Source organism: Hyperoodon ampullatus, assembly GCF_949752795.1.
Source record: "Hyperoodon ampullatus genome assembly, chromosome: 2".
Lineage (NCBI taxonomy): Eukaryota > Metazoa > Chordata > Mammalia > Artiodactyla > Ziphiidae > Hyperoodon > Hyperoodon ampullatus.
Window position 1 is genome coordinate 117,192,229 of NC_136915.1, and position 13,250 is coordinate 117,205,478.

General features: G+C 38.4%; 1 pseudogene across 1 annotated transcript; it reads right to left on the reverse strand.

Annotated features, from left to right (window-relative positions):
• Positions 1 to 10,008: 10,008 nt before the first annotated feature.
• Positions 10,009 to 10,920, reverse strand: LOC307068248 (mesenteric estrogen-dependent adipogenesis protein-like; annotated as a pseudogene). The gene has a single exon. The product of its transcript is annotated as a mesenteric estrogen-dependent adipogenesis protein-like (transcript).
• Between the last annotated feature and the right edge of the window lie 2,330 nt (positions 10,921 to 13,250).

Sequence of the window (13,250 nt, forward strand, 5' to 3'; positions counted from 1 at the left end):
AGAGACTTTTTCTTCCCTCTTTCTTTCCTGGTGCTCGAGGAGAGGGGATTAAGAGCGCTGCTTAAAGGAGCTCCAGAGACGGGCACGAGCCGCGGCTAATAGCGCAGACCCCAGAGACGGGCATGAGACGCTAAGGCTGCTGCTGCCGCCACCAAGAAGCCTGTGTGCGAGCACAGGTCACTATCCCCACCTCTCCTCCCAGGAGCCTGTGCAGCCCGCCACTGCCAGGGTCCCATGATCCAGGGACAACTTCCCCGGGAGAACACACGGCGCGCCTCACGCTGGTGCAAAGTCCCGCCGGCCTCTGCCGGTGCAGGCTCTCCCCGCACACCGTGCCCCTCCCTCCCCACCAGCCTAAGTGAGCCGGAGCCCCTGAATCAGCGGCTCCTTTAACCCCATCCTGTCTGAGCAAAGAACAGACGCCCTCAGGTGACCTACACGCAGAGGCGGGGCCAAATCCAAAGCTGAGCCCCGGGAGCTGTGCGAACAAAGAGGAGAAAGGGAAATTTCTCCCAGCAGCCTCAGGAGCAGTGGATTAAATCTCCACAATAAACATGATGTACCTTGCATCGGTGGAATACCTGAATAGACAACAAATCATCCCAAATTGAGGAGGTGGACTTTGGGAGCAAGATAAATGATTTTTCCCCTTTTCCTCTTTTTGTGAGTGTGTATGTGTATGCTTCTGTGTGAGATTTTGTCTGTAAAGCTTTGCTTTCACCATTTGTCCTAGGATTCTGTCCATCCTTTTTTTTTTTTTTTACTTAAAAACAATTTTTTTCTTAATGATTATTTATTATTTTAATTATTTTATTTTTATCTTTATTTTATTTTATCCTCTTTCTTCCCTTCTTTCTACTTTTTCTCCCTTTTATTCTGAGCCATGTGGATGAAAGGCTCATGGTGCTCCAGCCAGGAGTCAGTGCTGTGCCTCTGAGGTGGGAGAACCAACTTCAGAGCACTGGTCCACAAGAGACCTCCCAGCTCCACGTAATATCAAATGGCGAAAATCTCCCAGTGATCTCCATCTCAATGCCAAGACCCAGCTTCACGCAACGACCAGCAAGCTACAGTGCTGGACACCCTATGCCAAACAACTAGCAAGATAGGAACACAACCCCACCCATTAGCAGAGAGGCTGCCTAAAATCATAACAAGGCCACAGACACCCCAAGACACACCACCAGACGTGGACCTGCCCACCAGAAAGACAAGATCCAGCCTCATCCATCAGAACACAGGCACTAGTCTCCTCCACCAGGAAGCCTACACAACCCACTGAACCAACTTTAGCCACTGGGGACAGACACCAAAAACAACGGGAACTACGAACCTGCAGCCTGCAAAAAGGAGACCCCCAAAACAGTAAGAAAAGCAAAATGAGAGGACAGAAAAACACACAGCAGATGAAGGAGCAAGATAAAAACCCACCAGAGCTAACAAATGAAGAGGAAATAGGCAGTCTACCTGAAAAAGAATTCAGAATAATGAGAGTAAAGATGATCCAAAATCTTGGAAATAGAATAGAGAAAATGCAAGAAACATTTAATAAGGACCTAGAAGAACTAAAGAGGAAACAAGAAATGATGAACAACACAATAAATGAAATTAAAAATACTCTAGAAGCGGTCAATAGCAGAATAATTGAGGCAGATGAGCGGATAAGTTACCTGGAAGATAAAATAGTGGAAATAACTACTGCAGAGCAGAATAAAGAAAAAAGAATGAAAAGAACTGAGGACAGTCTCAGAGACAGAGGACAGTCTCAGAGACAACATTAAATGCACCAACATTTGAAATATAGGGGTCCCAGAAGAAGAAGAGAAAAAGAAAGGGACTGAGAAAATATTTGAAGAGATTATAGTTGAAAACTTCCCTAATATGGGAAAGGAAATAGTTAATCAAGTCCAGGAAGCACAGAGGGTCCCATACAGGATAAATCCAAGGAGAAACACACCAAGTCACATATTAATCAAACTATAAAAAATTAAATACAAAGAAAACATATTAAAAGCAGCAAGGGAAAAACAACAAATAACACACAAGGGAATCCCCATAAGGTTTACAGCTGATCTTTCAGCAGAAACTCTGCAAGCCACAAGGAAGTGGCAGGACATATTTAAAGTGAAGGAGAAAACCCTACAAACAAGATTACTCTACCCAACAAGGATCTTATTCAGATTTGATGGAGAAATTAAAACCTTCACAGACAAGCAAAAGCTGAGAGAGTTCAGCACCACCAAACCAGCTTTACAACAAATGCTAAAGGAACTTCTCTAGGTAAGAAACACAAGAGAAGGAAAAGACCTACAATAACAAACCCAAAACAATTAAGAAAATGGAAATAGGAACTTACATATCGATAATTACCTTAAATGTAAATGGATTAAATGCTCCCGCCAAAGGACACAGAGTGGCTGAATGGATAAAAAAATAAGACCCATATATATGCTGTCTACAAGAGACCCACTTCAGACCTAGGGACACATACAGACTGAAAGTGAGGGGATGGAGAAAGATATTCCATGCAAATGAAAATAAAAAGAAAGGGGGAGTAGCAATTCTTATATCAGACAAAATAGACTTTAAAATACAGACTATTAGAAGAGAAAAAGAAGGACACTACATAATGATCAAGGGATTGATCTAAGAAGAAGATATAACAATTGTAAATATTTATGCACCCAACATAGGAGTACCTCAATACACAAGGCAAATACTAACAGCCATAAAAGGGGAAATTGGGGTTTCCATGGTGGTGCAGTGGTTGAGGGTCTGCCTGCCGATGCAGGGTACATGGGTTCGTGCCCCGTTTCAGGAAGATCACACATGCCATGGAGCGGCTAGGCCTGTGAGCCATGGCCGCTGAGCCTGCGCATCTGGAACCTGTGTTCCACAATGGGAGAGGCCTAGCAGTGAGAAGCCCATGTACTGCAAAAAAAAAAGGGGGGAGGGGGAATCGATAGTAGCACAATCATAGTAGGGGACTTTAACACCATACTTTCACCAATGGACAGATCATTGAAAATGAAAATAAATAAGAAAACACAAGCTTTAAATGATACATTAAATGAGATGGACTTAATAGACATTTAGAGGACATTCCATACAAAAACAACAGGATACACAATTTTCTCAAGTGCTCATGGAATATTCTCCAGGATAGATCATATCTTGGGTCACAAATCAAGCTTTGGTAAATTTAAGAAAATTGAAATCACATCGAGTACCTTTTCTGACCACAATGTTATGAGACTAGATATCAATTACAGGAAAAGATCTGTAAAAAATACAAATACATGGAGGCTAAACAATACACTACTTAATAACCAAGTGATCACTGAAGAAATCAAAGAGGAAATCAAAAAATACCTAGAAACAAATGACAATGGAGACACAATGACCCAAAACCTATGGGATGCAGCAAAAGCAGTTTTAAGAGGGAAGTTTATAGCAATACAATCTTACTTTAAGAAACAGGAAACATCTCAAATAAACAACCTAACCTTGCACCTAAAGCAATTAGAGAAAGAAGAACAAAAACACCCCAAAGTTAGCAGAAGGAAAGAAATCATAAATATCAAATCAGAAATAAATTGAAAAGAAATGAAGGAAATGATAGCAAAGATCAATAAAATTAAAAGCTGGTTCTTTGAGAAGATAAACAAAATTGATAAACCATTAGCCACACTCATCAAGAAGAAAAGGGAGAAGACTCAAAACAATAGATTTAGAAATGAAAAAGGAGAAGTAACAACTGACACTGCAGAAATACAGGGATCATGAGAGATTACTACAAGTAACTCTATGGCAATAAAATGGACAACCTGGAAGAAATGGACAAATTCTTAGAAATGCACAACCTGCCAAGGCTGAATCAGGAAGAAATAGAAAATATGAACAGACCAATCACAAGCACTGAAATTGAAACTGTGATTAAAAATCTTCCAACAAACAAAAGCGTAGGACCAGATGGCTTCACGGGCGAATTCTATCAAGTATTTAGAGAAGAGTTAACACCTATCCTTCTCAAACTCTTCCAAAATATAGCAGAGGGAGGAAAACTTCCAAACTCATTCTACGATGCCACCATCACCCTGATACCAAAACCAGACAAAGATGTCACAAAGAAAGAAAACTACAGGCCAATATCACTGATGAACATAGATGCAAAAATCCTCAAAACAAACAAACATCAAACAAAAAACCCAAATACTAGCAAACAGAATCCAACAGCACATTGAAAGGATCATTTACCATGATCAAGTGGGGTTTATTCCAGGAATAAAAGAATTCTTCAATATACACAAATCAATCAACATGATACACAATATTAGCAATTTGAAGGAAAAAAACCATATGGTCATCTCAATAGATGCAGAGAAAGCTTTTGACAAAATTCAACACCGATTTATGATAAAAACCCTGCAGAAAGTAGGCATACAGGGAACTTTGCTCAATATAATAAAGGCCATATATGACAAACCCACAGCCAACATCATTCTCAATGGTGAAAATCTGAAACCATTTCCACTAAGATCAGGGACAAGACAATGTTGCCCACTCTCACCACTCTTATTCAACCTAGTTTTGGAAGTTTTAGCCACAGCAATCAGAGAAGAAAAGGACATAAAAGGAATCCAAATTGGAAAAGAAGAAGTAAAGCTGTCACTGTTTGCAGATGACATGATACTATACATAGAGAATCCTAAAGATGTTACCAGAGAACTACTAGAGCTAATCAATGAATTTGGTAAAGTAGCAGGATACAAAATTAATGCAAAGAAATCTCTGGCATTCCTGTACACTAATGATGAGAAATCTGAAAGTGAAATCAAGAAAACACTCTCATTTACCATTGCAACAAAAAGAATAAAATATCTAGGAATAAACCTACCTAAGGAGACAAAAGACCTGTATGCAGAAAATTATAAGACACTGATGAAAGAAATTAAAGATGATACAAATAGATGGAGAGATATACCATGTTCTTGGATTGGAAGAATCAACACTGTGAAAATGACTCTACTACCCAAAGCAATCTACAGATTCAATGCAATCCCTATCAAAGTACCACTGGCATTTTTCACAGAAATGGAACAAAAAATTTCAAAATTTGTATGGAAACACAAAAGACCCCGAATAGCCAAAGCAATCTTGAGAATGAAAAATGGAGCTGGAGAAATCAGGCTCCCTGAATTCAGACTATAATACAAAGCTACAGTAATCAAGACAGTATGGTACTGGCACAAAAGCAGAAAGATAGATCAATGGAGCAGGATAGAAAGACCAGAGATAAACCCACGCACATATGGTCACCTTATCTTTGATAAAGGAGGCAGGAATGTACAGTGGAGAAAGGACAGCCTCTTCAATAAGTGGTGCTGAGAAAACTGGACAGGTACATGTAAAAGTATGAGATTAGATCACTCCCTAAAAACATACACAAAAATAAGCTCAAAATGGATTAAAGACCTAAATGTAAGGCCAGAAACTATCAAACTCTTAGAGGAAAACATAGGCAGAACACTCTATGGCATAAATCAGAGAATGATCCTTTTTAACCCACCTCCTAGAGAATGGAAATAAAAACAAAAATAAACAAATGGGACCTAATGAAACTTAAACATTTTTTCATAGCAAAGAAAACCATAAACAAGACCAAAAGACAACCCTCAGAATGGGAGAAAATATTTGCAAATGAAGCTACTAACAAAAGATTAATCTCCAAGATTTACAAGCAGCTCATGCAGCTCAATAACAAAAAACCAAACAACCCAGTCCAAAAATGGGCAGAAGACCTAAATAGACATTTCTACAAAGAAGATATACAGATTGGCAACAAACACATGAAAGTATGCTCAACATCATTAATCTTTAGAGAAATGCAAATCAAAACTACAATGAGATATCATCTCACACTTGTCAGAATGGCCATCATCAAAAAATCTACAAACAATAAATGCTGGAGAGGGTGTGGAGAAAAGGAAACACTCTTGCACTGTTGGTGGGAATGTAAATTGATACAGCCACTATGGAGAACACTATGTAGGTTCCTTAAAAAACTACAAATAGAACTACCATATGACCCAAATATCCCACTACTGGGCATATACCCGGTGAAAACCATAATTCAAAAAGAGTCATGTACCAAAATGTTCATTGCAGCTCTATTTACAATAGCCAGTAGATGGAAGCAACCTAAGTGTCCATCAGCAGATGAATGGATAAAGAAGATGTGGCACATATATACACTGGAATATTACTCAGCCATAAGAAGAAACGAAATTGAGTTTTTTGTAGTGAGGTGAATGGACCTAGAGTCTGTCATACAGTGTGAAGTATGCCAGAAAGAGAAAAACAAATACCGTATGCTAACACGTATATATGCAGTTTAAGAAAAAAAAAAAATGTTCATGAAGTACCTAGGAGTAATATGGGAATAAATACACCGACCTACTAGAGCATGGACTTGAGGATATGCGGAGGGGGAAGGGTAAGCTGTTACAAAGTGAGAGAGTGGCATGGACATATATACACTACCAAACATAAAATACATAGGTAGTGGGAAGCAGCCACATTGCACAAGGAGATCAGCTAGGTGGTTTGTGACCACCTAGAGGGGTGGGATAGGGAGGGTGAGAGGGAGGGAGATGCAAGAGAGAAGAGATATGGGAACATATGTATATGTATAACTGATTCACTTTGTTATAAAGCAGAAACTAACACTCCATTGTAAAGCAATTATACTCCAATAAAGATGTTTAAAATATATATATGCATAATATTTAAAAAGCAAGGCACTGATTTTTACATTGGCAGATAAATAGACACTGAACTCTAGAATTGTAAATAGTTTTAATTTTATAGATGTATTCAATATGATTTAAATAAAGTTTCTTCTATTAGATAAACTTTCAGCTTAAAATAATTTTAATGAAAAATCTTATATTTCTTTTCCTTTGGGAAATATTTTTATAGAGGATTAACCATCTAAGTCTTATCAGGAGTAGGAATTCTTATTTGTGCCAGATATGGAGCAGAATTATAGACCAAAAGGCTAGACAGAGCTTTAGAAAGGTAGGTTTTTTTTTCATTTTTTAAAATCTTTTTATTTTATATTGGAGTATAGCTGATTAATAATATTGTGTTGGTTTCAGGTGCACAGCAAAGTGACTCAGCCATACATATACATTTATTCATTCTCCCCCAAACTCCCCTCCCACCCAGGCTGCTGCAGAAAAATTTTATATTTATCAATTATCATTCATATTTGCCTTTTAACTTTAACATATTTAAATACTGTAGAAGAAAATGACTTTCTTGAAAACATGAAAGTCATTCTGCTTGGAAAATCTTCTACATTTACTTTAATCTGAATTTTTGGTGAAAATATGTTCAAATCTTTTACAGTTTGAAGGAAGACATTTAAATTTTTTTTGTGTCAATGAGAACGAGTACAAGTCGTAATGTGATAAATAAGAATTAAGAAATTTGAAAATGTCCATCAACATTTGACTGGATAAAGAGAAGATGTGAGATACACATACACACACAATGGAATATTACTTCGCCACAAGAAATAAGGAAATTCTACCATTTTTGACAACTTGGATGAAACTTGAAGGCATTATTCTAAGTGAAATAAGCCAGACAGAGAGACAAATACTGTATATCACTTATACGTGGAATCTAAAAAAAACAAACTCATAGAAATAGCAGATTAGTGGTTGCCAGGGGCTGGGGGGTGGGTGGGTGGAATGGGGAGGTATTGGTTAAAGGGTACAAACTTGAATTTATAAAATGAATAAGTTCTAGGGAATCTAATGTATAATGTGGTGATTGTAGTTAATAATGCTGTATTATATACTTGAAAGTTGCTAAGAGATTAGATCTTAAATGTCCTCACCACAAAAAGAAATGGTAATTATGTGACAAGATGGAGGTGTTAGCCAATGCTATGGTGGTATCATTTTACAATATATAAATATACCAAATTAATGTGTTATACACCTTAAACTTACACAATGTGATATGTTGATTATATCACAATAAAGCAGTGGGGGGGGAGGGCAGTGGGAAAAAATGTGAGCTCACAAAGAAAAAGAGCTGAAAAGAGAAAAAGAAAAAGAGGATGAAATATTTGGAACTGCAAACAATGAAAATGAACACATCCACATGTGACCCACATAAAATTTGTAATTATATCACAATTTTTATTAAGGACTTAATTATTTATGAAAACGATACACATGAACAAGAAAACTACTCTCATCAAGCCTGCAACTTGAACAGGTGAAACAAAATGCTTTCATTTCTCTTCATATCTCTTACTAAAAGAAAACTAATTACTAATATAAACAATGAGAATGAAAAAGAGAATTACTCAGATCAAACTTACAATTTGGAAATACCAAATGTAATTTTGACCTTGCCATTGGAAGATGAAGAAAATTACATTCATGAAATTGGCAAATTTCATGGCTGAGGAAGACTAAACCTCTTGAGCTTTATTAGATGAAGACCTTGGAAAATGGCCATCACATACTTTTGACATCATATAAATACTTTGAGCAAAACAGAATTCAATCCAAATTAATGCGTCTATGCCAGAGTTTTAGCCAAAAATTCAGAAGATTTTTTTGGTGCCATATCCATTGCATAGTTTAAATTTGTCACTAGAAGATATGTCCTCAACTGTGCCAATAGAAATGACATTCGTTGGAACAATTCAAATTTATATACAATATTTTCTGAATCTACTAAAGATACCTTTTTTTTGAAATGCCTATCAAATTGGCCCTACAACCACAGTTGAACACATGATGGGAACATAACTAATCATTGGTAAAACAATTAAATTTAGGTTAAACAAGGTAAAGTATTAGAAGAGTTAAATGAAACAAAAGAACATCCTTTTTTTTTTTTTTTGAATGTTAAGGAAAAATTTAATTGCACAAATATAGTTCATACCATTTCAAATATAAATGAAAGGACAAGCAGTAGTGCTATCATAATGTATAACACAGGAATATTTTTTAAAAGGACAGAAAAATTATACTCAGGACCCAGAAATCTTTCTCATTATAAGCCTGTGTAGCAACTCATTCATGCAGGTTTTTAGGATGTAAATAGGATGATTTTTTTTTTCTTTTTGAAGAACTCCACGGTAGCTATGAGATGAAAAATGTATTGCTGTAACAATGTATTATGGTAATGGTATAGCTTTCTTCTATTTTGTTTTTAGTGTTAGGATTGCTAAAAGCTTATGAAATACCCAACTGACATAAAGTGCTTTTAATAGAGAGGACAATGTCACATACATTATCCTTCTCCTGTCATGTCTGGTATCACATCACCTGGCCTCTTTCTACACGGGCCACTTTGTTAAGAGGGAGGTCAAGGGAGTTCAGATTTCAGGCAGCGGGTGGTAGGGTTACCGCCTTACCAACCTGGCCAATCCTCCTGCAAGCCTCACTGTGAATGTTTCTCCTAAGGTTTCATCCTATGGGCAGGATGAAAAACATAGTTGCCTTCTGATGAAGGATGTCCTGGGCTTTTTGCTCAGCAAGGTTTGCAAGAGAATGGCACTGCTAACCCCATGCTTGCTGGGTTTGGGTTCAGACAAGCAGAGGGCTAAACCCAGATTTATGAAGCATCACAGGGCAAAACCCAGGTCAGATGGCTCCCACAAAGGCTGCCCAGGAAGCTCCCAGGACGCCAGGGTATAAGCGAAATATTCAGGGTGGCAGGACTCTGCCACTCCCTCTGCCTCTTTGGAGAAGTGTTAAAAGGAGAGGAACCGCTCAGGCCATGGGGCCAAAGCCCTCCCATCCTGAAGATAGCTGCATCAGCCCTGCCAAGGCATCACCCACAAAAATGGAAAGGAGGGGTCTCGGTAGGAGCAGAGGGCAGAGGTACCCGCCTCCTATCTCTCTTGGATCCCCTCAGCCCTCGGTTCTGGCACAGGCCTGGGGTGTAGGAGGAGCCGCAAAATGTCCAATCCAATCAGATAAATGGGTTGGGTATCTCTTCAGATTCCAGAACACATGGAAATGGTAATTCTGCCAAAAGAGGCTCCATCAGAGATGATCTAGGTGACAGACTGCAGTTAAAAACTTCATCTAGTGAACCTCTGGAAGTTACACTGAATTTTCGGTCAGAGAAACTGCTCCTTCGGATTAAAGGTTCACTCATTTTTTCCAGAAATAATTTAATGGTCTCCTTCTTTTCTGGACTTGTACTTGACAAATACAGAACTTTTCCATTCACTTTTACAGTGGAACTGCTGAGGCCAAACCAATAGAAGAAATCAAGTAACGTGTCAGCTTTGAATTCATACGCAAAGCTCAGATCTTCTCCATTAACCACCTTGTTTCCTGGAGGGAGAAAATTCTTTACTGCCTCTTGAAAATCAAACTGAAGCCAGTAGCTTTCTCCAATCACTGAGGAAATGACCATGTCCATCCCCTGCTCTATCTGTCTTCTTATCTTGGGGTGCCTGGTGTTCACAAGAAACGCATACGTTCTTTCTTTCGAGGAGTCCTTTTTGGTGTGTACGCTAATAAAGAATAGCATTGGTTTGCTCAATATAGTTTCCCGTTAGTCTTTATAATCGCAGTAGTTGGTCAGTTCCACATATCTCCTGATGTAGCTGCTGAGGTGGTAGAGCTGTCCATCAAGGCGCACGAGGCCGTCGCTGAAGACGGTGAAGCCCCCGCGCGTGGCCGCGGGCTCCGCGGGACCGGGGACCACCAGCTGGTCCCCGCGCAGCTGGAAGGTGCAGGGCTGCAGGCGCAGCAGCTGGGCCAGGGGCTGCAGGGCCAGCTCGCAGTCGCACGTCCACAGGCTGTGCAGCTCCCCCAGAGAGATGGAGGTCAGGGTCGGCCTGGCCGCCGACGCGCTCTCTAGCCCCGCCATGGCCCGGCCCGCGCTCCTGACGTCAATAGACCCCGACAGGGGCCGGGCGCCCTGACTCGGTTGGCCTCGCGCCCGGGTCGCCGCTCAGGTGCTGCCCGGCCGCCTGCCTGCCGGCCCGGTGAGGAGCGAAGTTCTGCAGGCACCGCGCGGAGAAAGCCAAGAGCATCCTTAAATAGTGAGTCATGTGGAGAACAGTATGGAGGTTCCTTAAAAAACTAAAAATAGAATTACCATATGGCCCAGTAATCCCACTACTGGCATATACCCAGAGAAAACCATAATTCAAAAAGACACGCACCCCAATGTTCATTGAAGCACTATTTACAATAACCAGGTCATGGAAACAACCTAAATGCCCATCGACAGATGAATGGATAAAGAAGATGTGGTACATATATATACAATGGAATATTAGTCATAAAAATGAACAAAATTGGATCATTTGTACAGATGTGTATGGATCTAGAGGCTGTCATACAGAGTGAAGTAAGTCAGAAAGAGAAAAACAAATATCGTATATTAACGCATATATGTGGAACCTAGAAAAATGGTACAGGTGAACCGGTTTGCAGGGCAGAAATTGAGACACAGATGTAGAGAACAAACGGATGGACACCAAGGGGGGAAAGTGGTGGGTGGGGGAGTGGTGGTGGGATGAATTAGGAGACTGGGATTGACATGTATACACTAATATGTATAAAATAGATAACTGATAAGAACCTGCTGTATAAAAAAATAAATAAAATTAAATTAAAAAATAGCGATTCATGGTCTTCAGCAGAAAATAAAGTTCAACTTGTGTTATCCATAGTTATTTTATAAGAAATGTTGCTTGTATTAATTATCCTAGCAAAAGCTTATGAACAACACCATCAAGAGCAAACAAGTAATATTCTGAAAGGGTAAAGAAGTATTTCTCAAAATTTTAAAGAAATTGTTTTTTCTGTCAGAAGAAACTACATGTGAAATATGCAACGAAAGTGATATTCCAGCAACATAAAATAAATTATAAAAATGAAATAAAGACATTTCCATAACTCTGAAGGAAAATATTCATATATTAAAAATTCTGGTATTAATCTCTACACAGACTATTTTAAGACCATTAGAGATAATGGTGTAGTCTCAGTTAAAGAGAGATGACTACATACTGCCATTTTTGGTTTTCTTTGTAATATTCCAGCATTGAAATTTTTGAAAGAAGAACTTAAGTAATACTGTATGGATCAAAATATTTTAAGAGCCAGCAAAAAATTGTGATAAAAGTGTTAATAATTTATATGGTGAAATTTAAATATTTTGTAACATACTCTGTGATAGAAATAATTTATTATATTTGACTCATTATGCTCAAACATAATAGGTAAAATTTATAGCTCGTTTTCAGCTAAATATTGCCTTAAACATTTTCTTGTCAGTTCCAATTGGTAGTGACTCAGAAAAGCAAATTTTCTACAAATTGAAATTAATAAAAACTACCTAAGGACCACAGTAGCTCAAGGAAAATGATCTAACTTGGTATTGCTTTCAATAAGACAATATTATATGAAAATATTGATAAAAGAACATAATTAGTGTTTTTTTCTGAAATGAAGGAAAGAAAAATTAATTTCTTAAAATAAACATATACTTTATGAATTCTTCATTTATCTCATTTATTATCCAAACATAACTAGTCCCTAAACTGAACACCCAGACATATGCAACGATAGATAATTTCAGTCATCGTTGATGTTTTGCCAGCTTCCAGTCACATCAAAACCATAACTTTATACATTTTTTTTTAGTTTTGATAGTATGAAGATATATATGTCTAGATAAGATTTTAGAACATTTTAATTACCAATTTTTCCACTTGATTTATAATTTTTATATATTTAAATATATTTGGGCATCCTTTTGTACTTTTCCACAACTCACACATATTAGAGGCAGTTATGGCTACTATAACTAAGTTTTTAGCTGGGGTAACCCTTGTTTTAAAAGAGTTTCCTCTGGTATTTCCCTGGAGGTCCAGTGGTTAAGAATCTGTTTTCCAATTCAGAGGTACACGGATTTGATCCTTGGTCGGGAACTAAGATCTCACATGCAGGGGATATCTAACACCCGTGCACCACATCTAGAGAGCCCGCAGGCCACATCTAGAGAGAAGCCTGTGCACAGCAGTGAAATCCCGCATGCCGCAACTATGACCTGACACAGCAAAATAAGTAAAAATAAATAAATACGTTTTTTAAATAAAATAAGATGGGCTTCCCTGGTGGCGCAGTGGTTGAGAGTCTGCCTGCCGATGCAGGGGACACGGGTTCGTTCCCCAGTCTGGGAAGATT